The sequence below is a fragment of the Triturus cristatus genome, chromosome 7 (genome assembly GCF_964204655.1).
Source record: "Triturus cristatus chromosome 7, aTriCri1.1, whole genome shotgun sequence".
Lineage (NCBI taxonomy): Eukaryota > Metazoa > Chordata > Amphibia > Caudata > Salamandridae > Triturus > Triturus cristatus.
Genome location: NC_140590.1, coordinates 657,306,048 through 657,333,337, shown reverse-complemented (window position 1 = coordinate 657,333,337; position 27,290 = coordinate 657,306,048). Strand labels below are relative to the sequence as shown.

Sequence of the window (27,290 nt, the reverse complement as noted above, 5' to 3'; positions counted from 1 at the left end):
ACTACTTCAGGAATAATGAAAATTGGACCAGACATACATCAGCTACGGAGTTCAGGCCAGCTTCGACATTCCTGCCCGCCACGTATCAAATGAGTGAAAAGATCCTTGCATATGAAAAAACCGTAATGGAAGAAATAATGGATCTCCTCAACAAGAAGAAATACATCAAACACAATATATCCAAAGATGAGAGAGAGGCACTGCAGTCGCTGAATAAAAATACCTCAATCGTTATCAAAGCAGCGGACAAGGGTGGAGCTGTAGTAATACAAAACACTCAGGCCTATATTCCAGAAATCAACAAACAATTGAGCTGCACTGAAAGTTACCAAAGAATAACGAAAAATCCAACCATGGAAATTAGTGCTCTCATCAAAACACTCATCCAACAAGGACTGACAGAAGGTTATTTGTCCAAAAACGAATACGATTTCTTGAACAAAACCGACCCTAGAATACCTACCATATACACTCTGCCAAAAATTCACAAGGATCTACATAACCCACCTGGTCGACCTATTGTGTCAGGCTGTGGATCTATCCTTGAGCCTCTCAACCAGTTCTTGGATAGTTTCCTCCAACCATTTGTATTGGAAACACGCTCCTTTCTCCGAGATACCATGCACACTATACAAATAATGGAAAATCAGCCCTATGATAAAGAAACCCAATTCCTGGCTACCCTTCATGTGTCTTCATTGTACACCAGCATCCCCCAAGAATATGCCATTCAGGTCATGAAAAAGATACTGGACAAACGACCAACACCTGTCTGGATTCCAACCGAATTCCTGGTAGATTTACTGGAAATCGCAATGAAAAAGAACTATTTCATTTTCCAAAATACTTACTATATACAGTGCAAAGGCTTAGCCATGGGAGTTGGATTCGCTCCTAGCTTGGCCAATCTGTATATGGATGACTATGAGGATACTTACCTATATGACCTAACCAACCCTTACCTAAATAACATCTCAATCTGGAAGCGTTATATCGATGACGTGCTTATGGTATGGACAGGCAGTGAACAAAGCCTAATGGAGTTCAAGACATGGCTTAATGGACATACCACTGACATACAATTCACCATGTCCTATAATAATCAGACCATTGACTTCTTGGATATAACAATACAAAATGAGGAGGGAAGACTTTTTACCACACTCTACACCTAACCAACGGCACGAAACACCACCTTGAAATATGATTCCCATCATCCAAGATGCCTCAGGGATAATTTGCCTTATGGCCAATTCTTAAGATTACGGCGGAACTGCTCCAAAAGAAGTGACTTTTACAAAGAAACAGACATTCTCATAAAAAAACTCAGGAATCGTGGCTACCCGAAGGGCCTGCTAAATCGCTCACGTAAAAGAGCTTGGTACCGACCCAGAGAAACTCTGCTGGAAATCCAACCACACACGGAAGACATTCAGAAACTGGTGTGTGTGTCCACCTTCAACACACGCAGTCATGAAATAAACAAAGTCGTACTTAGATATTGGAATCTAATAAGCACTGAAATTGGAATACAGGAGAAACCCATGTTTGCTTTTAAACGAGCCAAAAACATCAAAGACTATGTAGTAAGTTCCTTCCTTGGAACGGAGAAACCACAAGACCTGAGACAACAACTTAACTTACCACCATTAATGGGACATTTCAAGTGTAGCACATGTAAGGCTTGTGAATCTACACTAACTGGTACGACTTTTCAACACCTTGGAAGAACATATCACCTACGACATCACAGTAACTGCAACAGTCACAATGTGATCTATGTCATCAAATGCCCCTGTGAAAAAATCTACGTAGGACATACTACCCAGAAAGTAAAAACTAGGATTCTACAACATCAAAGTAGAATCCGTTGTAATGTGCAGGGAGCCCCTCTGGTTGACCACTTCATCACAAACAACCACACAGCTGATGACCTACAATGGTGGGTAATTGAAAAGGCGACACTCCATCCCAGGGGCGGGAGCATACTCCAAACACTCAACTTTAAAGAATGCAGATGGATTCACCTGCTAGACTCAGTTAAAAATGGGTTAAACGAACAGGAGGAGACATATAAGCAAATGACAAGACTTTAGAATCTTTCAATTGCATATGATTTTGTATGACCATGCGCAGTAAACCCTTCTATGACCATATTTAACTTGTACTATGGTACTTTAATTCATGAATGAACATTTTTTATGGAAATAGTCAGTGACGATTTTTGTTTATGCATACCCTGAATATGCTTCCTTGTGACTATATATGACTAACTAATTTGCATTATTCTGCTGACCAACCTACTGTTTAAATAAACTGTATTCCATTTGTGTTAATATTTAAACATGTTACAATGTGGGCATCGAGCTAAATGTCATTATTTACCCAGTGCTTAAATGCTATTTGAATTAGTTATCTGACTGTTGGAACACCTTCAAAATGTGGTAATTCATTTTTTAGTCTGTGTCTAATGTCAATTTTGACACCTCCCCTTGACTCATGGCCACAACAGAGTTAGCGAGCAAGTTGCTCTCTTTACATCACATCCCTTGCTTCTACACAGGTGTTACTAGTGAAATTCCTGCTCCCTCTGTCATGTGTGAACGTGCACGTCAAAGCCAAGCTCATCTGCATACACCTCCTAACTAGCTCTTTATTAAATGCCTCACTTTTAAATCACCTGACTGGCATGAATAGACAAACAGCAATTATTAAGCTGTCCTTTGACTTCCTTTTAAACAGGCTCCTCTTTAAATCCCTCACTTTTGCTTTGAAATAGACAACCACCTGGCTTTTGACCTTCTTTCCAAACAGGCTCAGCTTCAAATCCCTCTCTTTTTTGCTTCAGCTAAATCACCTCAATGGCATGAAGGAATTAATTGCTTAGAGACGTGCTAGTACCTCTATGTTATCCTCATGTTCGGAGCAACTTTTTCTGGGGCGCTTCTTTATTTGTGCACTGAGCCACATATGCACTTGCACAAAGCCTGATTTATTTGTCTGAGCTTGGTTAAAGCCCATAGTTTGTCCGGTCCTTGTAAATAGCTATCACTTCATTGATATTTGATATTATTACCCCACAGGTCAAACATAGATCGACCCCGTTTTTTGGAAAAAGAAGCATAATACAAGCGCAGTGATTAATGACTCTTGCCCAGGGTAAGCATCATTACCTTTCTGAACACTGATTTAATTACTTGTTCACATTAGCACACACCCTTAAAGAAGTTCTTTTACTCCGCAGGCTACATACACTCCTCCGTCCCGAAGAAGACCCGCCGTGACGCTTAAAAATTGTTTTGCACCTTACATAGGGTCGAAACGTCGACACATACTAAGAGTCTACGCAACGTCTCAGTTCAAAAGCCTATTCACATATGAACAGGAGGCGTATGCGATCAATCATATGGATTTTACCAAAAATCGCACTTTCCCAACTATTCCTTTATTTGTTATACTAAGTGTACTAAGTGTATTGTCTGTATTTACTTCTACATGTCACCCCTCTTTCACAATTCTTTCAATTGTACCATTGTAGCCCAATTTATTTGTTACTTCTTAAAATATTGATTGAAACTTTCGCTTGGGTATTGTTCTTTTCTCTTCCTAAATCATGGATACATGTTACATGTAATGTATTTATATTGTGAACATCCCAAAGCAATTGTATTTCCCCGACAGAACCATTGTAGCCATATAATACAAATACCCAGGTTCTGAGGGACACAGGGTCACCCCATTATTTTTCATAAATGGCTTGAGAATCTCATCATGTTTTGTTACCCAGAATGTTCGTTACAACTGGCCCACCCACAAGTAAAGTACTTCTTTTATTAGTAGAAGCTTGGTACTATTCTCTGGTGGGACTCTCAGATATTCAGGAACTTTGCATCACAGGCATGTGAGGAAATTTGCCTTTTTTTATAGAAAGTGTAATGTGTGCCTTGCATTTTGGGCACAGAAAAATGTATGGCATCCACACAGACCACCCTACACAGGACTCCCCAGGTGTCTAGCTTTCATTGGCAATACGGCACTTGTGCAGTTTTAATTGAGAAGTGTACAAAAGGTAGAACATCTGCTAGTATCTATAGAATTTGTCTATATGTTTAGCTTCATCTTGTGTGCAAGTCGAAGCCCACAAAGAATATTTTCTCAGAATCAACAAGCATTAGAGTGATCCAGAATTCCGGGTGGGGCAATTTACTCCGAGCCCTAAACTTAAAATCCAAGGTACATTAAAAAAAATACAATGCTTTCATTGTCCTCTATTTTTATTTCTAAGACTTATCAGGTGGTGCATGGTTAGTACACAGGGTACAACCGTGCAAACCATGGCTGGATTTTGGCCTTTGGGTTTCATGGGCATTTGAATAAACTAAAAACACTATACATCTGTGTGAGAAAAAAATGCATGGTATATCAGTGTCCAAACAGTTATAGGTGAAAACCTTATTACACATTTTTCTTCTCTCCCGACATGTATTCACTATGTTTTGTTTCAACAATGATTTTCTTAAGAAAATTCTTGGGAAACAAGCTTAAGTGACTGTGTAACAAAAGCAGATTTTTTTCCTTTTTGGAGATCTACGCCTTTCTGGCCTGTCTCAAGTATTTCCCACCTGTTTGCTCCACAAATTGAAAGTAGGTACAAAGAAAAATAAATAGGAACTGCTGTCTGTTGTCTTATGCTAAGAAACAAATCAGAGCATATTCTGTTCCTTGGTGTGGCACTGACACACAGTTCCTTACCCTCACATTGTTAGAGCTAGTAGCTATGTGGCTATGCCTTAGCAAGCAGCCAGACACTGTCTTGATTTTTAGGTCGAGCCTAGCATTGCAGCGCATGCGCTGCTCGCTTTGCAAGGCGTGATGTAGTAAGGTATGATGTTGAAGTGGTGTGGAAACCCCGCCCACTCTCCTCCAATACTTTTCATTGGCTGGTGGTATTGTTGGTAAACGCTGGCTTCCGATTGATAATAAGGCTTCTTAGTCCCTCCTTGTTACAGTGCCCGGTCTCCTTTTGTGACCGCCCATCAGGACTGGATCTTTTACTTGCGGCGTTACACTGTCTCCTTCATTAGTCGGTAAGCACTATATTTTTTTCACAATGGCGACAGCTTGTCTGGTATTTGTATTCGAGGTTTTGGCACGTGGCAGTAGAGCCCGAGAATCAGGACAGCAGACCTGCTGTAGATTCAGAGAACCAGGTCAGGAGAGCCGCTCTAGAGCCAGGGAACCAGGTCAGAAGAGCTGCTCTAGAGCCAGAGAACCAGGTCAGTAGAGCTGCGAGCCAGAGAACCAGGTCAGCAGAGCTGTTGTAGATCCAGAGAACCACGTCAGCAGAGCTGCTCTAGAGCCAGAGAACCAGGTCAGCAGAGCTGCTGTAGAGCCAGAGAACCAGGTCAGCAGAGCCGCTGTAGAGCCAGAGAACCAGGTCAGCAAAGCCGCTGTAGAGCCAGAGAACCAGGTCAGCAAAGCCGCTGTTGAGCCAGAGAACCAGGTCAGCAGAGCCACTGTAGAGTCATAGAACCAGGTCAGCAGTGCCGCTCTAGAGCCAGAGAACCAGGCCAGCAGAGACGCTCTAGAGCCAGAGAACCAGGCCAGCAGAGACACTGTAGAGCCGGAGAACCAGGTCAGCAAGCTGCTGTAGAGCCTGAAAACCAGATCAGCAGAGCCGTTGAAGAGACAGAGAACCAGGTCAGCAGAGCTACTGTAGAGCCAGAGAACCAGGTCAGCAGAGCTGATGTAGATCCAGAAAACCAGGTCAGCAGAGCTGCTCTAGAGCGTGAGAACCAGGTCAGCAAAGCCGTTGAAGAGACAGAGAACCAGGTCAGCAGAGCTACTGTACAGCCAGAGAACCAGGTCAGCAGAGCTGATGTAGATCCAGAAAACCAGGTCAGCAGAGCTGCTCTAGAGCGTGAGAACCAGGTCAGCAAAGCCGTTGTATTGTATTGTATTGAATTGTAATTGCATTTATATAGCGCTTACTACCCCTGGCGAGGTGTTGAAGTGCTTTTTCGGCGAGTAGCACGCTACTCCGGGACCCATAAAGGATTAGTGTTGAATTAGTATAGTGAAATATGAAAGTAATTAAAGTGGTGGACAGGTTAGTCAGGTTATTGTGATGCGGAAGGATAGAAGAGGAAAACAGGGTTGTATTTAAATAGCACTTGTTACCCCTGATGGGGTGTTGAAGCGCTTTTTTTTATTTTTTATTTACATTTTTGGGGGGAGCAGTAGCACGCTACTCCAGAAACCCATAAAGGATTAGTGGTGAATTAGTATGGTGAAATATGAAAGTAATTTGAGTGGTGGATATTAGTCAGTTATTTGGGGTGAGAAGGATAGCGGAGGGATAGAAGGGGGAGAAAGGTTTGCATTAATATAGCGCTTGTTACCACAGAAAGGGTTTTGAAGCGCTTTTCTGGCGAGTAGTACGCTACTCCGGAACCCATAAGGGTTAGTGGTGAAAATAGTATAGTGAAATATGAAGTAATTTGAGTGGTGGATATGTTATTCAGTTATTTGGATAGAGAAGGGTAGCGGCAGGATAGAAGAGGGAAAAAGGTTCGCATTTATATAGCGCTTGCTACCCCTGAGGGGGTTTGAAGCGCTTTTTTTGGTGAGTAGCATGCTACCCTGGAACCCATAAGGGTTAGTGTTGAATTAGTATAGTGAAATATGAAACTAATTTGAGTGGTGGATATGTTAGTCAGTTATTTTGATTGAGAAGGGTTTGAGAGGGGTAGAAAAGGTAAAAGATTTGCATTTATACAGCGCTCGTAATCTTGATGGGGTGTTGAAGTGCTTTATTGGCGATTAGCACCCTACTCCGGAACCCATAAAGGATCAGTGTTGAAAATTAGTATAGTGAAATATGAAAGTAGTTTGAGTGGTGGATGTGTTATTCAGTTGGACAGAGAAAGGTAGCGGAGGGATAGAAGAGGGAAAATGGTTTGCATTTATATAATGCTTGCTTACCTCTGATGAGGTGTTGAAGCGCTTTTTTTGGTGATTAGCACGCTACTCTGGGACCCATAAAGTATTAGTGGTGAATTAGTATAGTGGAATATGAAATTTGAGGAGTGAACTCTGGTTACATGGTCAGACCACCACTTGCTTGCTTTCCAACATAAAACAACTCTAAGCAACTCACCTAAAACTACCTTACATCCATCCACCTATCGACCGTTGAACAAACTCAATTTGAAACACTTAGAAACACAACTAACATCCTGTACAAATCTGGAAACAATCAATTCTGTTCAAAAACAATATGAGTGGATACAGGAAGCTTTTGACATCCTGATACCACTCAAAACCACACAACAGAACAAAAGAAAAAAAAGCGCCTTGGAGAAACATATAGTTAAAAGACATAAAAATACAAATTAGAAAGCTGCAACGCACCTGGCTCAAAACAAACGCCAAACAAGACAAACTTCACGTACAGCAAATTAACAGATTATACAAGTCAGCTATCAAAAAAGCTAAGAAAAGGAACTATTCAGAACAGAATTCAAAATGTTAAATGTGCAAATAAAGAATTCTATAAAATACTCAATGAATTTCGCAAACCAAATTGCCTAGAAGGAACTCATCCTGTTACTCAAGATTTCACAGACAAACTGGCAAATCATTACTCTGACAAAGCAGACACGTTGGACTCATACTTAAAACAGAGACAAAGCACCAGCACTAACCCTTTGACAAAACAACAATCAAAGAATACTGTAACCCAGCCTCTCCGTTTCTTCCAACACATCTCACACAATGAATTTATGGACCTGGTCAAATCAAGCAGGCCTGCTGGCAGCCATTCTGACCCGTGACACCCACAAACTTTCTTCTTTTTTTTTTTACTATTTTTTTTTTTTTAAACTTTATTTTGGTTTTAGATTTTATAATGATACAAAACATGACAAGCATTCTGTACAAAACATAATAATAGAAGGAAAGAAGCAATAGAGATATGAGACTGCATGTAAGACCATCATATAACATAAGATATAAAATGAATCATTATTTACCTAAACACCTACAGACCCTAAATGCTATCAAAAATTGGCCTGTTAACACTAATACAATGAGAGCGGTCAAAATAAACAGAGCAAAGCAATCATGGGAGACAGGGGCATGACATAAGATAGAAAACAGTAGCTATGCAACCAAAGCCTGGAACCACATCAATCAAACCCATCAGCCATCAGACCACTCCTTAAAGGGGGCCCAGATTCTAGTCCCGAACTCCCGCCTTTTCCTCCCCCTTAACAAAAAGACAGAAGACTCAAGATTGTATAATGCTAACATCCTGGCTCTCCAATCAAAAAACATTGGAGCTTCCGGACTGATCCACTGCGATGTAATGCATAACCGAATCATTGCCATTGCTAGAAAAAGAAAAGCAGCCGTGTATCTGGAGCCCCCAGCAGACTCAGTGCCATCGCAGCCCATTATCACAAACTCGGGGGAAATTTTGACCTGGATCTTTAAGACCATATTGACAAAATGCTCAATTTCATGCAAGAATACCCCCAGCTTAGGGCACGTGTAAAACATATGCACTGCATCCGCACCTTGACATCCGCACTTGGCACATCTGTCACCCTTCTGTCCACCCCATTTTGCGATCTTAGCAGGTGTGTAGTAAAGGTCGAACATCGCCATGTAACATTGAGTCTGTAGACTACCTGAGACTGAGATCTGACTTGCTAACTGTGCCGTAAGCCTGGCGTAGACCCCCGTCTTGTCAAATTTCCCCTCCCACTTTGAATCCTGCAAATCCAAATCATCCGGTAGACAGGATAGAAGATACTGATAAACCATACCTATTCTTACTTTCTTTGGGGCCATTTCAATTATAGTTATATTTCCAAATTTGATAGTCATCTCATTCCGGGGTTTATCGAGAAAGTTTCTAATCTGTAGATATTTAAAAAACTCATGAGTAGGTAATTTAAACTTCTCCTTAAGAAAAGAAAAAGTAGATATTTGCCCCCCGAGCACAAATCTCCAATAACCTGCAATCCACGTAACTGCCATCTTACGACGACTTGATCCTGAAAAATTGATGGCAATGTTCCAACAGCAGAGAAAGGCGTATATATGTTAATATTTGCAATTACACACCTGCGGCGAATCTTCCGCCAGATCGCAAACGCCGCATAAATCACTTTGAACCTTGTCTTTTTAAAATAGCTTGGTTCAAGTATCTTTACTAAGATGCCTTTAGCAACATTACCCAAGCCTATTTCATAAACAGTAGGCCTATTTGCTAAAGGGACAACTGCCCTATCCCCTACTAAGAGGATTCCAAAATGTTGCAGCATAGCTGACCAGTAATACATTAACAGATTGGGGACCGCCCATCCCCCTCGAGCTCTTGGGAGACACATCCATTTGGCTGCCCTCCTTGCTTGATGATAGTCCCAAAGAAATCTAGAGCCAGCCCTCTCGGCACTACTCAGAGAAGCTAAAGAAAATTCTAACGGAATTGTTCTAAACAAATATAATAACTTCGGCAAGACTAACATTTTAAGAATATTACAACGTCCATATAGAGAAAGATGCAAGTGATCTAATCTTCCAAGTTTGATATTAATGGATATAACCACTGGGAGCATATTCAAATCAGGGATACAGGATACGGAAGCAGAGATTCTCACCCCCAAATACGTTGCTTCTGTGATAATAGGGATATCTGAGGGACACATAAAAGCTGAATGAAGAATTTGCGTCTTATCAACATTCAGCTTATATCCGGACAATAATCCAAATTGCTGTGCCAAATTTATTATAGTTGTAAGCGCCAAGGAGACATCCCTTGTTAAAATAACAATGTCATCAGCATGTGCCAGCATCTTATAGTCTGTACCGTTAGCCGTAACCGGCAACATTTTTGGGTCTTCTTGAATTTTTGTAAGATACGGGTCAATGTAGAGAGCAAAGAGCAACGGCGAGCACGGACAACCTTGCCTTGTACCCCTACCAATATTAAATAAACTAGTTTCTTGCCCAGAAATACGGATCGATGCCTGTGGAGAAGTATACAATGCTTGCACTGCCTGTATAAATTCGAAGCAAAACCCCTTCCAACGGAGCACTGCCCATAAAAAACCCCAGGAGACCCTATCGAACGCCTTCTCGGCGTCCAATAAGATCACCCCACGGGGAGATTCCGTGGCCTGTGCCCAGTCTAGCAAGGCGATAACCCGCCTTACATGGTCAGCTGTGTCCCTGCCAGGAATACAGCCATGTTGCCGGAGAGACACTAAGGGGGTAATTACCGCAGCAAGCCTAGTAGCTATGATCTTTGAGTAAATTTTACTATCCGTATTAATTAATGAAATGGGGCGATAGGATGACGGATGCTGAGCAGGTTTATCTTTCTTTTTAAAAATTACAATGGTTGTTTGCCTCCACGATGTAGGTATAATGCCCCTCTGAGCTTCCCTTAGAACTAATAGTAGGTCCTGTTGTATTACTTGAGCAAAGGTCCTATAGAATTCTAGCGGAATAGCATCCGGCCCAGAGGCCTTCCCATTAGTCAGTGATTTGATAGCCAATTCAACCTCTTCCCAAGCAATGGGGGCTGAGAGAATTTCATTCTGACCTGTTGTAATTCTAGTTGTATCCATGCCCTGCAAAAAACCATCGGTCAGAGAGTCAGCAGAAGCCATGGCCTCCTCTCCCTTATATAACTGAAAATAGAATTAAAAAAAAACATCCAAAACCCCCTCCTGAGTATCCTGCAACTGACCTTGCTGATCCAGAACACTGATGATTCTATTTGCCGTGTGTCTCTGCTGGAGCCGTTTGGCAAGAACTCTGCCACAATTCTCACCGAATTCAAACATCGTAGCGCGGTATTGAGTATATTTTGCAGCCAGGTCCTGACCAAAGTATTCCAGTAACTTCGATTTAAGCTTGGCCACCATCTATTGACTTTGATCGCAATTAAGACCTTCCTTAATGTTTTGTGTCAGTGTCATCTCTGCAACCCGTAACTGCTCTAACCGACCCTTTATCTGATCCTGTATGGTCCTCCAATGATAAGCCGCAAAACTCTTGGTCTCTCCCCGAGCCGCAGCTTTGAATGTGTCCCATACTATCCCGATGCCGAATCCCGATTAAAACTAAAAAATTCTCCTATCCATTTGACCATGTGGTCCCGATAGGACTGATCCAAAAGAAGTTTTTTTTCAAAAGTCCATGGTCTTGGGGCTCTAATCCCTCTCACCCAAGGACACTCCATAATCACCGCATTGTGGTCTGATAGCGTTCTTGGAGAGACCTCAACTGAAGCCTCCCCTACCAATTGATCTGACATAAAGAGATAATCCAGCCGCACCATTTTATTATGGGGAGCAGAGTAATATGTAAAACCATTCTTGGTTTTGTTATGCCAGTGCCACGCATCAGCAAGTCCATGTTCAGAAGTTAGCGCCTGAAGGGCATAGAAAACCCTTGGCTGCCTCCCATGATACTTTTCGTTGCCTGTCAAATTAAAATTACCTTGCAAATGAATATTCATATCACCACAAAGAATCATTGGGTGCGGCCACAGTGGTAATTTAATATTTAAAAATGTCATAATCGCGGGGTCATCTAGACTGGATCCATAGATGGAGCAGATCGTGATAGGCTCATTGCAGATCAGAATTTCAGCTAATGCCCACCTTCCCACTCCATCCACTTTAATCCTTCTGCAGACACCAGCCCCGCGCCTTACCAGTATGGCCACACCTCTAATCATTGAGGACTGTTTTGTACAGGCAACTAAATCAAACCCCGGGAATTTCAGACATTCCCGCTTACCCCATGGCACGTGCGTCTCTTGTAAGCATAGAATATCAAGTTGCATAGATTGTAAAACTTTAGATAAGAGCGCACGTTTCTTACCAGCATTCAGGCCACAGATATTCCATGTAGCTATACGCAGCCTACCCTGCACCATTTAAGCAATGTATATATTCCAAACACTGTTTATTCCTATATACTGCCATGAAAATGCCATCTTTTTTATTCATGTAATCACCATCAACCACAACCCTGACATTATGCTTGTCATGACTATTAAACACCAAAACCCAATCACCAACACCCCCCCGCCCTCCACCCTCAAGACTAGATCAGCCCCCCACCCAGTCCCCCCCCACTCCCGCCCATACCCCTGAACTACAACCCCCTTACGAGGCAACAGGACCTAAGTCCTTGTGATGGTTATGAACAGGCTGGACGCCGCTCTCCCCTAGATCCCACCACCAATCCCACCCATCTTAGCCCAACGGGGTAGGGTCAAAATAAACAAATGTAGCATCAACATCAACCACTACAAAGAGAACCCCCCCTAATAAATCTACAAAAAGATATTGACCCCTGTAATGAAAAACCTAAGCGATCATCATAAACCTACATAGCATTCAAATATTCCTTAGCCTGGATCTCAGATAGGAAGAATCTAGTCTGACCTTGATATATTATTTTCAGCTTTGATGGGAAAAGCAAAAAGGCTTGAGCCCCTTTTGCTTGAAACGCCGCCATTAGCTGGTGGAGCTGCCACCTCCGCTCAACTGTTGCCTGACAGAAATCTGGTCTGACAAAAAATTCGCAGCCTTTCCCAACCCTCTTCCTATCTGGTCTTGCAAGGTCATAGACACTTTCTCTGGCTAAAAAGTTATTTAGGGAGATCAATATGGCCCGTGGCTTATCCATAGCTGACCCCGTCTTCTTCTGCAGCTTGAAGGGGAAACGATGTGCCCTCTGAACCTCCAACTGCCAGTCCCATTGTTTTAAATCCGGAAATGCTTCTATGAAAAGCTCTACGACAAACTGCCTAGGATCAGAGCCCTCTTTCCCTTCTGGAATACCTAAAACTCTTAGGTTATTCCTCCTGGCTCTATTTTCCAAGTCTGTTAGCTTCCAGACCATGTCATCCCTCTGTGCCTTGACCATATCCGTGAGGCCCTTTTGCGTTGCCAGGTCATCCTCCAGGGCAGAGATCCTTTCCTCGGCTGCTACCGCTCTTGAGACTATTTCTGAGCATGTTTTGACAACTCTCCGGATTGAGTTCTGCATCTTACGACATGCTCCTTGTGTTCAAGAGCTTTCCTGGCGCCCCTCCTCTCTATGGACCATCATAGTCTGGTAAATTGTTGATAGCGTAATTTCGACGGGACGCCATTGAGCGCCATCATTTGCCTTAGAAACATCGATAGTGGGGCCAGACTGGGTAGAGAACGAATAGTCCCATGCCATCGAACCGGCTGACTCCGCTAGGCCAGATGCCTTGCTTAAGGCCAGCCCCCCTTGACCAACTGATTTATGTCTTGCTGATTTTCGCACTGTGCCCTCACCACCGGATAAAAGTTCAGATTTTTGTGCACCCCCAAATTGCCAATCTATTAAGTCGCTGTCATCATCCATCCATTCTTTATCGAACTCTTCATCCTCTGAGGAACCTGAGCCTGAGCCCGACATAGAATAAAATTTGTCTGCCCCTTCCGGCTCTTTACTTGAACCACTGCCATCAGTAAAAGCCAATTTACTAGTTTCTGAACCATCCGCTAGCACCATGTCTGAAATATTACTAGGTGCTTCCATATTCATTTGACTCGACCAAGGTTCCTTGGACACTATGGAAGAAGGGTGGACTACATTTCCCATAATTCCACTGATCGGGGCAGAAGCCATAGTAAGGAGTACATTATGTTCTTTAGGTGGTACCTCTTACAGACTCCCACTGCCTTCACCTTGTACCTCCTTACCGCTTGTGGAGACAGACCGCTGAGCCACCAAGTCACCTCCAGCCTGCTGCAAACAAGGAGTGATATTGGCCTCGAGGGCAGGGACCAACAAATCTCCGCTAAGAGCCTCTGAGCTGACGGGTAAGGCTTTCACAATTGCATTCTGCTCCTGTTTGCCGGAACCCACAGTCACTGTAGAAATCGATCTCCCAGCTTTCGCCGCCTTCCCTGCCTGCAACTTGAACAGCGAGGGGAGCGTTTGTTTCATTTTACCAGCTCCGACGCTGGCCAGCAGAGCAGGACCCGAGGCAGAGCCCGAGGCCCCCGTCGCCATCTCCTCCAAACCATGGTCGGTCGGAAGATCTTTCCCGCCGAGAATTTTACCGGGGCTTGCTGTCTGGGCCGGTTTTACAGTACCGGCACGGGTTTTCGGGGTTTTCAACGGCGCTTTTGGTGCCATTGCAAAGAAAGCACGCCAGAATGTCCGGGGTCCGCTAAGCCAAGCTGGATGCGGCTGATACAGGAAAATTTTAGTCGACAAGGCTCCGTAACGTTTAAGCAGCCGCCAGAGCATAGCCAGATATCCCTATACACCGCCTTCACTCGTTCATACGCAGCGGTCAGTAATATGATGGGATGATGGTGGAATCAACCAGGAGAGTCCACAGCGACTGTTCACACAGCCGAGTGACCGGCCGCCATCTTTGCCTCCCCCACAAACTTTCAAGACAATTCTTTTAACAACCTCTGCTGCCACTCCAGTAAGAAGAATCATCAACAATTCCTTAACTACCAGAATATTTCCAGAAGAACTCAAAACGTCATACATACGCCCTTTACTGAAGAAAACAAACTTGGACCCGCTGAACCCTGACAACTACAGAAATCGAACTTTTGTCCACAATTACCGACAGGTAATAGTATCGATGCCTTCCATCTAGCAGTGACCCATGATCTGGAGAAAGAACACCACAAATACCTCAAAACAAAAGATCTTGCCACAAAATATCTCCAAAGAAGAAAGAAGGGCGATAAAAACACTACAAAACAACAAAGATCTGATTCTCAAGGAAGCAGACAAAGGGGGCAACCCAGTGGCCCTAGATGTGAAGCACATTGCTAACTATCCGATGAAACATGCTACCAACTCCTCCAGCAAGACCCAACTCAAGGCATACTAAGGACACTCAGAGGGAAACTGGAGGGATGGTATGAACTGAGACTCATCTCCTATGAGGAAAAAGGATTTCTTTTCATTGAACATCCCACTATGCCCACTTTCTACCTCTTTCCGAAATTACATAAGAAGGTTTACCCACCACCCGGAAGACCTATCATTATGGGCATCAACTCACCTTGTTCCAGGGTTGGAGAATGTATGGACAAAAAGCTACAAGTACTGATGAAAGACATCCCATCTTTCGTACAGGATAGTAAAGACATCTTACTGAAAGTCAAAGACATCAACTGGGAACCTGACTTTTTCCTAGTATGCATTGATATCGTTAGCCTATACACATCAATAGAACATCATGATGAGATAAAATCTGTCCAACAAACACTCTGGGCACAACCAGCGAATTACCTGGAAATGAACAAAATGATACTGGACCTGCTAGATTTCTCTCTGAATAACAACATCTTTAGCTTCAATCAAAAGATCTTCAAACAAACACGCGGGCCCGCAATGGGTGCAAAATGTGCCCCTCCGTATGCATGTATCTTTATGAGCATAGTGGAGAGGTTCTGGTTATGGGATCCAAGCTTCGCTGAACTGAGCACGCACATTATTCTCTGGCACCGATTTATAGACGACATTCACTGCATCTGGCAGGGAGATCAACACCTACTAGAAAGGTTTCTACGTCCATTGGATGACAAACCATGGAAAATCAAGACAACCCACAGTTTCTCCAAAACTGAAATTAACTTTTTTGATCTCACATTCTACGTGAAGGACAACCTCTTGCACAGCAAATTGTACAGGAAAAAGACAGCTATGAATGCCATCCTACGGGCAGAGAGTAGTCACCCTAAACACAACATCAAGAACATTCCCAAAGGGGAATTACTTTGAATCAGAAGGAACTGCAGTGAAGACCAAATGTTCAAACTTAAAGGACAAGAAGCAATAACCTGCTTGGAACAACGAGGATATGACCGATGCACTCTGCAAAAAACGCTAACTGATGTAGCAAGAACTGAGAGAGCAAGCACTCTAAACCCCAAACCTCTACGAAAACAAGGAAATGACAATAGGATCAGATTCATTACGGACTACCACAATGGACATTACAATATTCGACAAATACTCAAACGCTACTGGCACTTGAGGAGAAGAGCACCCAATCTGAAAAGAATGCTATGCAAATCAGAATTTGTGGGCAACAGGAAAAAGACAACCACTTTCTTAGAGAGACCTGCAGGCTTCCACACATGCCACAACTGTAGCAAATGCAAACTAGGGGTCAACAAAACCGTCCTCATACAGATCACAATCAAAGAATGGATTGATTGCAACAGCAAGTTTACCATCTACGTGATTTTCTGTCCATGCAATCGACCATACATAGGAAGTATAATTCGACCATTGCGTACAAGAATACAGGAACACTATAGAAATATCAATAAGTACAACACAGGCCACCCGCTAACAGATCACTCCCACAGTGCCCACCCACATAAAGAAAAGTTTGACCTTCTACGGTTTTGAAGTGGTCCACCCACTGAAAAGAGGTGGGAACAGGGAACTCAGACTCCAAAGAAGAGAGAGTAAACTAATTCTCCAATATAACACTGTGAAACTTGATCTTAACAAAGATGCAGAAATGCATTATTGGCTGGGAGGTGAGTAACTTACAATCCTGGATCATCTGCGATCCGCCTTTATTGTAACACTACCTGATTTGTAACAATGTATAGACGTGCCCATCTCAGTACAGGGGCTCTTCCCTTCTGTTTTTACACCATACTGACATACCCCCCTGCGAGGTGACCTACGTCCTGCTTAACCACCACCCATCAGGACCTCTTCTGATCCTATGGGCCATATATTCTCCTTCAGGGTTCACTGGCCCTACCAGGAGCATTTTTTCCAGAGAGAAAGTTACTACACCTTTCACAGCAGAGGTTCTTTTCTCCACAGTCCATCTGAGGTACTACTTGAGGTTACACACATGGCATTTTACCTCGGGCGATCTTTGTAACCAAATGTTGCTCCCCTGTGACCTCACCTCCCCACTCCAGGCTCCCGTCAGGTTGATATTTGTATTAACATACCCCTTGGATACCTGATAATAGATCAGATCTCGATTTATAGCACAATGCCACGCTACCTATCTGCCATATCCTTACCATCCACCATCCGCCATACCATTTAGTGTGCTCACTGTTTGAATTTTTGACCCTGATCATTGCATTACTTAATCCTGAGCACATTTAGCACATATTAATGGCAAATAATGTGAGCCCACACCATTACAAGATGGCGCTTGGCCCAGACTATGACCACCTGACCCGGAACCGGAAACACAGCGAAACGGGTTTCTTCTTAAAAGCATTGTTCTCTGGGCACCTTGCCCATGCCGACGGATATCAACTGATAGCTGAAGATTTTTCGTCGCACGACAAGTAAGTGGCAGTATGTGCCATTCAGACTAGGTAAGTGCTCGACTCGTACTGAGCATAGCACGAATCTTGGTCTCTTACATGATGCGAGACCAGTCCCTTTCATATACGAAGCCCAAACCTTGACCGCTTTCTTTTTCTCCTTTTTCTCCCCCGCCCTCTAGTACTGCCATTCTCGGCTCACTGGGAAAGGACCACATTTTTCTCCTAACCCAGTTTTCTATTCCCAACGGTAAACTCTGTTCGGGCACGCTGGCCAAGTTTTACTCCTTCTCACGCAGTATTGATTTTTCCCCCATTTCACTCGTTTTTTTGTAAACCCTCACACCTATCCTTACCAATTATATGAGGCCTTTCCACACCACGTTACATGTGAGCACCTACACAGGCCACAGAGAATTTCTTCATCACGGGGGTTCGATAATCCCTAGAACCCTGGGATGGAGAAACCAAAGGTATGTCACTTAGGACAAAAAATCCGGCCCATGTTAATATTGTTTTGTTTTACCTTCTCTCATGCATGCTAACATGTCTCTGTATATTTCTTCTGACTTGCACATCCATCTTTGGATCTCTGACCTTTGTGTACTGGACCCTGTATGTATTATGTTATTCAACATATCATCGATGCCACATGATAACTGTTTTTATGTATGCTCATGATTATTTGACCTGGCTTTTGACTAATTTCTCATGCTGTAACTTGCCAATTCAATAGCAGTCTTTAACAAAGGGTTCTTGGCTGCCCACAGTCTTTCTTGAATCTTTTTGTTGTTGCATTGAACAATCAATTGGTCTCTAATTAATTTATCAGTCATGATGGCAAACTTGCTTTTAATGGATAACTCCCTTAACCCCGCTATAAATTAATCGATTGGTTCTTCACTTCTTTGATGTTGAGTATAAAATTTGTAGCGATTCATGACCAGATTTTCTTCTTTTGCGTATCTTGATTCCAATCTACAAACCGCCTCCTTATGTTCATCTGGCATAGGTTGCCCATGGGGAACATCCGGAACAACAAGGCAAGAGCCACGAGATCCGAAAGCCCACAAGCCAAACGACGACTTGCCTGAACAACGACTTTGCCTTAACCACGCATGTGAATGTGTGGAAATGCGTGTAGTGTTCAGGATGGGCGTGGAAAAGAAAGAAAGAGAAGAGGGCAGGTAAGAGGGGGGTCAGGGTAGTTTTTAGGGGGTGTGGGATCGAGGTAGTTTTTAGGGGGTGGGGAGATTCGGGGTAGTTTTTAGGGGGGATCGGGGTCGTTTTTAGGGGTGGAGGATCAGGGTCGTTTTTAGGGACTGGGAGGTTCGGGGTAGTTTTTAGGGGGTTGGGGGATTTGGGTAGTTTTTAAGGGGTGGGAGAGGGTTTGGGGTCGTTTTTAGGAGGTGGGAGGGGGGTTTGGGGTAGTTTTTAGGGGGGAGGGATACAGGGTAGTTTTTAGGGAGTGGGGGATTCGGAATAGTTTTTAGGGGTGGGGGATCAGGTAGTTTTTAGTGGGTGTGAGGGGTTCAGATTATTTATTAGTGGATGGGGGTTCAGGGTAGTTTTTAGGGGGTGGGGGAGTTCAGGGTAGTTTTTGGGAGGGTTTTCGGGGTAGTTTGGGGGGCTGTATTTAGGGCTCAGAGGAAGAGGGAGGGGTGGTAAACTTAGCCACAAATAGCTGTTTACCATGCATGCCTTTTCCAAAATAATGTGAGGTAAAGCAATTTGTGGTTAAGGCGCGGTCGTAGTAGAGACCGCGTTGTTAAGGTAAGCGTTGTAAAGGAACTCGTGGTTCCGACATACAACCGTTGCCAAATGGCTTATAGAGCTTGAGGCAAGTTTCTAAATATGCGTTGCACATCCTTGCCCAAAGTACTTATCAAAAATACCTTCTTCCCCTTAGGGCTAAACTCCTGTCCATCCAAAGAATCCAATTAGTTTTCAAAAATTAAAATCCAATCCTCCCATGGCACAGGTGGTGAGCCGGTTTGTGACAAAAAACATGAGGGTAGAACTACTGCAATTTGCGATACAGACATTAAGAAGCAATATTGGAGTAAACTTAAAAATATATGTATTCAAAAAATATATATATTGTGTGCGTCATGTTGAAGGTATACCCTAGTAGTTCAAAATCTCTATGTACGTGGCAGCACAAGAGCAGAGGAAATGGTGCAAGAAGCTGCTAGCCCTGCGTTATTAAACTTGCTGGAAGTGAAATACCAGAAACAGTGAATCGCTCACTGTGAGAGGCTGGCTTAGTATATGGTGCTTACTTATGCAAGTGTAGTACCCTGCATTAATTCGGCAACCCTTATGGTGATTTTAGTGGTCTTAGTCAACCTTTGAAAGCTCTCTGAGTGGTAGCTGTGGAGAGCAGTCTTCAGGGTTAGTCCAGAAGGAGTATAAAGCAGATTGTTTCACCAGTACTTAATCTATTGATATAGGTTAAGTGAAAAAGAACCACACAGTGTAGTTATAAAAAAAGATGTATTTATTATTAACACTCACTAACACATTTCAGTATCTCCTACTCGGAGATATGAACACAATACACACAATACTTTGTCAATAGAATTTGTAAATAGCACAGAATCCACAGTGGTCTCCAGTGGCAGACCAAACCATATGCTAAAATAGTGGAATGCGAACCACAACTTAAGTCAACAAGCATTGGCATAGCCAATAGGCCTCGCCTTTGGGACCTTATAAGCCTTATAGCCGCACAGACATGCGATAAAAAATTGTATCAGAGGTGAGAGAGCTGGATGCCTTCATTCCACTGAGGCCTGGGCAATCAGGGAGAATACAGGCAATACAACGTGTGAGTAACCCACTTGGAGTAGCAATAAATACTGGATTTGTAGAATAGCACAGCTCTCTGCTCCCAAAATGGAAGGCATCTTTTGCCTGGAAGACTCTACATCTGGGACTTGCTAACTTTAAAAGCGTTGATAGATTGCTCTCACCAACTATTCTAAGACTGCATGGGTAAGTCTCTTTCTTTCCGCGTTCCGAGAGTACACTTTCTGTCCTGACAACAAATCCTTCTGTGTGCATTGGTCGTACTTCATGCTGTGTGTGTTTCTACTCTTCAGTTCTCGTCAGTGGTTCAGCAGAGGTGACGTTCAGCCGCATCTTGATGCGCTTAGAGAAATGGGGCCAGCCAGCGCTGAATCCAGTCCAAACCCTGGCGCAGTTCAGTCCATGTCTTACTGGAGCCCGACAGTCTAGCTTTAGCTGGATCACACCCACACACGCACTATTCACCCCTTTCAGAAACAAGCAGTCACTGCATGGTCATCTGCTAGCCCACAAGTGGTGTGCGCGCTATAAGGAAAAAAAAAAGCAAAAGTGAAAGTGCGGCGATTTATGTGTAACCTGACACATTAGGAATGCAGCTGGCGCCCTGCTCGCTCACGCAAGGCAAAGGCTGTGGGAGTGAACATTTGTCTAAAAGGTGGGACACGCGCCCGCGTTTAGTCATTGGCAGGCTACAAAAACACAATGACACAGGCAACAGCCAACCAAATGCGTGAGGGGAGTCTGAGTCACACAGAAAAGTTTATACTGATTACATGAAGCCTCCCATAGAGCAGCGCATGCACGCTGCGCTAGGCTCGACCTAAGAATTGACATAAAAGAGTCGGAGACCCAAGGAACAATCCAAGGTGAGTATCTAGGAACCCCACGGAGGCCGTGTGCAGAGTGGGAACACAACCGCATACTCAATGGATGTCTATGGGTAATACACGGTTGCAATTTTAAAGAAGAATGACCCTTACCAGTGGACCCTGAGAAAACCTGTGGAAGGTGGAAAGTTGGAGTCTCACCGTGGATGCATAGGTGTGAAGTGATGTCGGAAACCGCCGCAGACCACAATGGAGGACTTGGGAAAAGATGCCCCTGGCGAAGAAGGTTAGTGTCCAGTGGAACCCAACGGTGTTTTCAAGATGAGAGGTACCTGCAAGCAGAGGGGACAGTCGGTGCCACTCAGGAGTGACCAGGTGGCACGGAAGACGAATGTCCACCGATGTAGGGGATGGAGGAGAGTTGACGGTGCCCTTGAAGTTGCAGCTGTATGTACCAGGCGATGCAGAGGAAGACCAGGAGCCCTGCACGAGCTGTCCAACATCGGATGTTGAGTGCCAAGAGGTCAATGTCCGGCAGGGGCACCAACAAGCCTTAGCAGCAGCAAACAATGTAGTCCTCGAAAAAGGTGCAGTGTCGGGACCAGCAAGGTCCAGGTGACTCACCACGAGCAGGTAAGTCAGAGCAGGCCCCGAGCAAGCAGGGGAGCCCACTGGAGCCAAAGAAGACCCTCAAGAGGACCCACAGGCCGGAGGCACTGGAGTCGCAAGAGGGACTCGAGCAGCTCACCAAAGGATGAAGGACCACGGTGCACAGGAAGCTGTGCAGACGAAGATCTTGGCTGCAGGAGATGCATGAGGCTGGAGCTTCTCGGAGCCTGAAATTCTCTGGAGGAGAGAGTCAACAAGCCTTGGCAACAGCAAGTCGACGCAGTGCACAGGGGTACTGCTCCAGCGGTTCGGAAGAGGGATACTGGCTTCCAACTTTCTAGGAAGACAATGCAGGCCTCGAGGGAGCTGCAGAACCACCACCTGTGTTGCTGAACCTTTTGGAGTCCGTAGGCGCTCAGGAACAGCACACCGGTCCGCTTTGTTGCGGTGCCTGCAGATGCAGGGAAGTGACTCCTTCACTCCAAGGTAGATTCCTTTGGGTGTCTTGGATGTCCACAGGCCTGGTAAAGAATCTGTATGGAGCATAGGCACAGATGTTGCAGAAGACCTGCAGGACGATGAGACCAGGAGCAGCAGAAGTCTTCCCAGTTGCAGTCTCAGTTCCCAAAGCGAAGTCCGGCAATGTCCAGAGTGCCCAAGCGGTGGAAGTTAAAGTGATGTTGGATCTGAATCTTGTCCCACAATGAATCTAGGGACCCACCCACAGGTAAGCCCTTAAGTACCCTAAGGAAAGGGTTGGAATGATTCAGGGGTCCCTCCCAGAGGAGGGACTGGACAGTGGGGAGGATACTTCCAATTCCTAGTTCCAGTTTTGCGCCAGAGCGGCGCCAACTGCTGCCTGAATTGGTTTGAACTGGAGTGTGCAAGGAGGGCACCAAATGTGCCCTTCAAGCAGTCTTAGTGGTGCAGCCAAGTGCACCCACCCTGTCCCAATACACTAAGACCTGTCTGGCAGGTAGTCACACCTCTCCTGACAGGATACCTATTGTCCTGCCTTCCTTCCCCTGCTGGAGCTTGGCTCAGCAGTAAGAGGGCAGAATCATGTCTCTGATCGGCAACCGGGGAGAATGGACTCTGTAGATTGTAGGGGGTGTCCTGCTCGTGCAGGGGCACCCTCACACTTATAATTAAGCACCCTGCCTTCAGGATTGAAAGGCCTGACTTAGGGGTGACTTATAGGTGTCAAGTGCAGTGACCTCAGTTATAAGGAAACTTATATCTGTCATAAGTGCTGCTAGCACCAGCTTGCACAGGCTGCAATGGCAGGCCCATAGTCACAATTTGAGTGGTCTCTTATGAGTGGCATAATACTTCAGCCAACGGGAGACCTCTGGTGTACCTATGCCCTGGGTACCTTAGTACCATATACTAGGGACTTACAAGTGTACACCAGTAGCTATTCTGGAGTGTACCTAAGTACACACAATGTCCAATTTTGGAAAGAAGCACAGAGAGTAGTCAGTAAAACATAATGAGAGTAGCTAAAAGTGGGGGTGACCATGTTTGTTTATTTCACCCTTCATTTGTTTAAGCCATAAGAGGGGCTTATGGTCTGTCTGAACAAGGAAGTAAGTACCAAACAGGTATGGCCTCAACTTCTTTAAGGCCCAGACCACAGCAAAGACCACAGCAAAGGCCTTCCTCTCTATGTTATATTATGTTATGTTATGGGGTATTTGTAGAGCGCATGGCTACCCAAAGGCGTCCCAGCGCTCGCAGAGATATAGGGCAGGTCAAAACAGCTTAGTAGGTGTGGTTTTGTAAAAAACACATTTTCAAAAGTTTACGGAAAGGAAGGAGGTTGGATTCTGAACGTAAATGGAGGAGGAGAGTGTTCCAGAGCTTGGCAGAAGTGTAATGAAAAGAGCGGCCACCACTTCTCTATAGCTGAGCAACGTTTTTCCCTGGTTGGTCCTGGTCATCTGTCTGGACAATGAAGGTTTTGGAATAGTCAGGACTTTGCAAAATGGGAGCAGTACACATAACCTACTTCCGGTCATCAAATGCCATTTGACAGCTAACTGTCCATTGAACTTTCTTAGGTATTGTCTTGGAGGTGAGGTCATTAAGGGGAGTCACAATGGACCCATATCTCTTAACAAACCTCCTGTAGTACTCAGTCAGGCCCAAGTAAGCTCTGACCTGAGTCTGGGTAGTGGAATTTGCTCTCCAGTAGCTGAACTTGGCCTCCACCTACCAGGTGACCCAAGTATACAACCTTGCTCTGTCCTACCTGGCACTTGGCGGCCTTGGTAATGAGGCCTGCCTTTTGCAGGGCCTCTAGAACATTTCTGAGGTGGACCAGGTTATCTTTCCAGGTGGAGCTAAAGACAGCAATATCGTCTAGATATGCTGCACTAAAGGCTTCCAGGCCTGTGAGAACTGTATTCACCAACCTCTGAAATGTGGCAGGTGCATTTTTCAGACCAAAGGGCATCACAATAAATTGATGATGCCCATTGGGGGTTGAAAATGCTGTTTTGGCTTGGCATCCTCAGCTAGTCTGATTTGACAGTAACCAGCAGTCAGGTCAAATGAACTCAGATATTTGACTGAGGCCACAGTATCTATAAGCTCATCTACCCTAGGAATAGGATAGGCATTAGGCCTAGTAACTGCATTGAGGCCTCTGTAGTCTACACAAAACACATTTCTAATTTTCCACCCTTGGTGTGAGGTTTTGGCAAAAGGTCTACTGTACTAGCCCAGGGGCTATCTGAAGGCTCAATGATCCCAATTCCAGAATCTTTTGGACCTCTGTCTTGATGCAATCTATGACATGGTCAGGCTGTCCGTAAATGTTGTTCTTTACTGGCAGACTGTCACCTGTGTCCACTTCATGGGTGCACCAGGTGGTTTGGCTAGGTGTCAGAGAAAACATGTGCTTGTACTGATTGAGGACTTTCCTGCAATCAGCTTGCTGCTGATCAGTGAGGCTGCCTGCCAAAGCTACTCCTTCCATTGACCGATCAACAGGGTTCTGAGAGAGGATATCAGGGAGGGGGCGACTCTCTCCTTCTCCTGTCTCGCATCAGTGGCCATGAGCAAGCTCATGTCCGCCCTGCCCTGAAAAGGTTTTAGGCAGTTCACAGGAGGTACCCTGTGGTGACTTCTTGGAGTGCCTAGGTCCACCAGGTAGGTGACATCACCTTTCTTTTCAAGGATTGTGTGGGGGCCACTCCATTTGTCTTGGAGAGCCACTGGAGCCACAGGCTCCTACATTTACACTTTCTGCCCCGGCTGGTAAACAGTCAGGACAGCCTTTTGGTCATGCCAAGCTTTCTGAAGCTCCTGGCTGGCCTCAAGTTTTTTATTTGCCTTCTTCATATACTTAGCCATACGTAACGCAGGCCAAGCACATAGTCCACAATATCCTGATTAGGGGGTTTGAGAGGTAGCTCCCAGCCCTCCTTAACCAGACACAATGGACCCCAAACTGGATGTGCGAAAAGGATGTTTAAATGGGCTGTAGTCAACCCCCTTCCTAGGAACCTCTCTATAGGCAAAGGGAAGGCAGGGTAGTAAGACATCCCCTTTTTACCTGAGCTTTTCTGGGAGTCCCATGATCATATCCTTTGGGGTCCTTTTGAACCTTTCAACAAGCCCATAGCATTGTGGATGGTAGGGTGTGCTAAACTCATAGTTCACATCAAACTCTTTCCACATTACAGTGATATAACTAGACATGGAGTAGGTACCTCGGTCTGTTAAGAACTCCTTAGCGAAACCCACTTTGAAAAAGATTCCCAGGAGGGCACTGGCCGCTACAGGAGCTGTAGTGCTTTTGAAGGGAATTGCCTCTGGATACCTAGTGGCGTGGTCCACCACCACTAGGATTTAACTGTGTCCAGATTCATTTGGAAGGTTCAAGGAACCAACAATGTCAATCCCTACCCTCTCAAAGGGTACCTCAACCACTGGAAGTGGAATTAAGGTGGCCTTTGTAGTGCCACCTGACAGACACAGGAGCAACAAAACTCCTTGGTGTCCTCACACATATGGGTCCAGTGAAAGTGAGGGACAATCCTGTCCCAAGTCTTACTTTGCCCAAGATGTCCTGCAAGGGGAATGCCATGTGTCAGGGAGAGAAGAAAACCTTTGAACCTCTGGGGTATGACCAACCACCTGGTGGCACTAGGCTTAGGCTCTCTACCTTCAGAATACAGAAGCCCATCTTTCCAATAATCCTGTGGGATTCACTGACATTCCCTGCCTCCTCAGCAACAGCTTGCTGTCTTAGCTGTTCAAGCGAGGGGCAGGATTGCTGCTCCAAACTCACGTCTGCCCTGGAAGGGACCCCAGCCCCCAAGAACTCTTGACATACATCCGACCATTCAAGCCCAGCGCTTCCCATTAGGAGTTGTCTAATTAGTTATGTTTTGCTGGAAAAGTTGCTGACAATTTAGAATATTACTCTGCTAATCCTAAAACCACTTTCACTTAAGCTTTGTTTTTAGGGCGAAGGGGGGAGTTCCTGCTGCCTTCCACTAATTCAGTTTTCGGTTTTATACCCTCTCCGCTCACACCATGACCAAGGTATGTAACCTTTCCTCTTGCTAATTTGTACTTGCTCATTTCTGCTGTAAGACCTTTCTCTTCCAAAATGTGTATGACTTGCTTAAGTCTCCTGTCATGTTCCTCTCCAGTCTTACCTATGACAAGGATATTGTCCTGAAAAAAACATGGCAATTTTTAATCCCTTAAACAGTGTGCACATCAACGTTTGGACTATGGCTGCCGCTAAGGCAATACTGAATGGTACTCTCACAACAAATTGGAAGCAACCAAACGGCATGGCAAACACAGTCAACCATCTGCTATCAGGTTGTAACTGAACCCGATGGTACGCTGCTGTAAAAACTATAGTGCTGAACCACTTTATACACTTGGTCTTGGATAACATTTAATTAATTCTTGGTAAAGGGAACGGATCAACTAAGATATCTTTATTTACATCTCTCAGATCTACGCATAATCTTAATTTACCATTGGGGTTTTTCCCTACCCCCAATGGCGCCATCCAATGAGAAGATTTGATTGGTTCAATTATGCCTGCTGCTTGTAGTTTAACTAATTGGAAACTTCTTCCCTTACCATCATAGGGATATTTCTTGCTTAGTGGATACAAAGTACAGCATCATCCTTCAATATGATCCTATGTTGAAATCTCTCAAGTTTTCCAATCACACCTGAATATACATTAAGCAATGTTTCTTCAATTCACGACTCAGACTCACTCTTTGACTGCACAATCATAACAGGTTCTGGTCTATTAGGGTCTAAAATCATGCCCACATGCCAAATGTCCATCCATCACAACACAAACGGTCCTTCATTAGAAATATATAACTTGCATTCTGATTCCCTCTTCTTAAATCTAAACATTAATTTCTTGAATCCTATCATGTCTATCTTTTCTCCTGTAAAACGTTTAGGTGAAATATCAGGTAGTTCTAGGAATTCATCTGATGTGGGTGCAAATTTTTCAAACCATACATCTCTATTTACAATTGTATACGAGGATCTTGAATCGGCTGCTATTACCAATTTGACACCACCAAAATTCATTTCACAGAGGGGCTTCCTTTTTTCACTTTCTGCTTTCCCCAACATTAGAGAAGTAGACATATTTGAGGCCTGCCCATCAATTCCTTTATTTTCTTGT

The 27,290-nt window shown here is 44.4% G+C and overlaps 1 protein-coding gene and 1 long non-coding RNA gene across 10 annotated transcripts in view; one reads left to right on the top strand and one right to left on the bottom strand.

Moving 5' to 3' along the window:
* Nucleotides 1-27,290, bottom strand: part of ARSG (arylsulfatase G) — a 1,970,563-nt gene that overhangs the window by 492,602 nt on the left and 1,450,671 nt on the right. The window lies entirely within an intron of this gene.
* Nucleotides 18,403-27,290, top strand: part of LOC146810303 (uncharacterized) — a 138,427-nt gene continuing 129,539 nt past the window's right edge. Inside the window, exons 1-2 of the long non-coding RNA XR_014966576.1 lie at nt 18,403-18,544; nt 26,071-26,161. This is a non-coding gene — a long non-coding RNA (uncharacterized LOC146810303). The remainder of the gene's footprint in view (nt 18,545-26,070; nt 26,162-27,290) is intronic.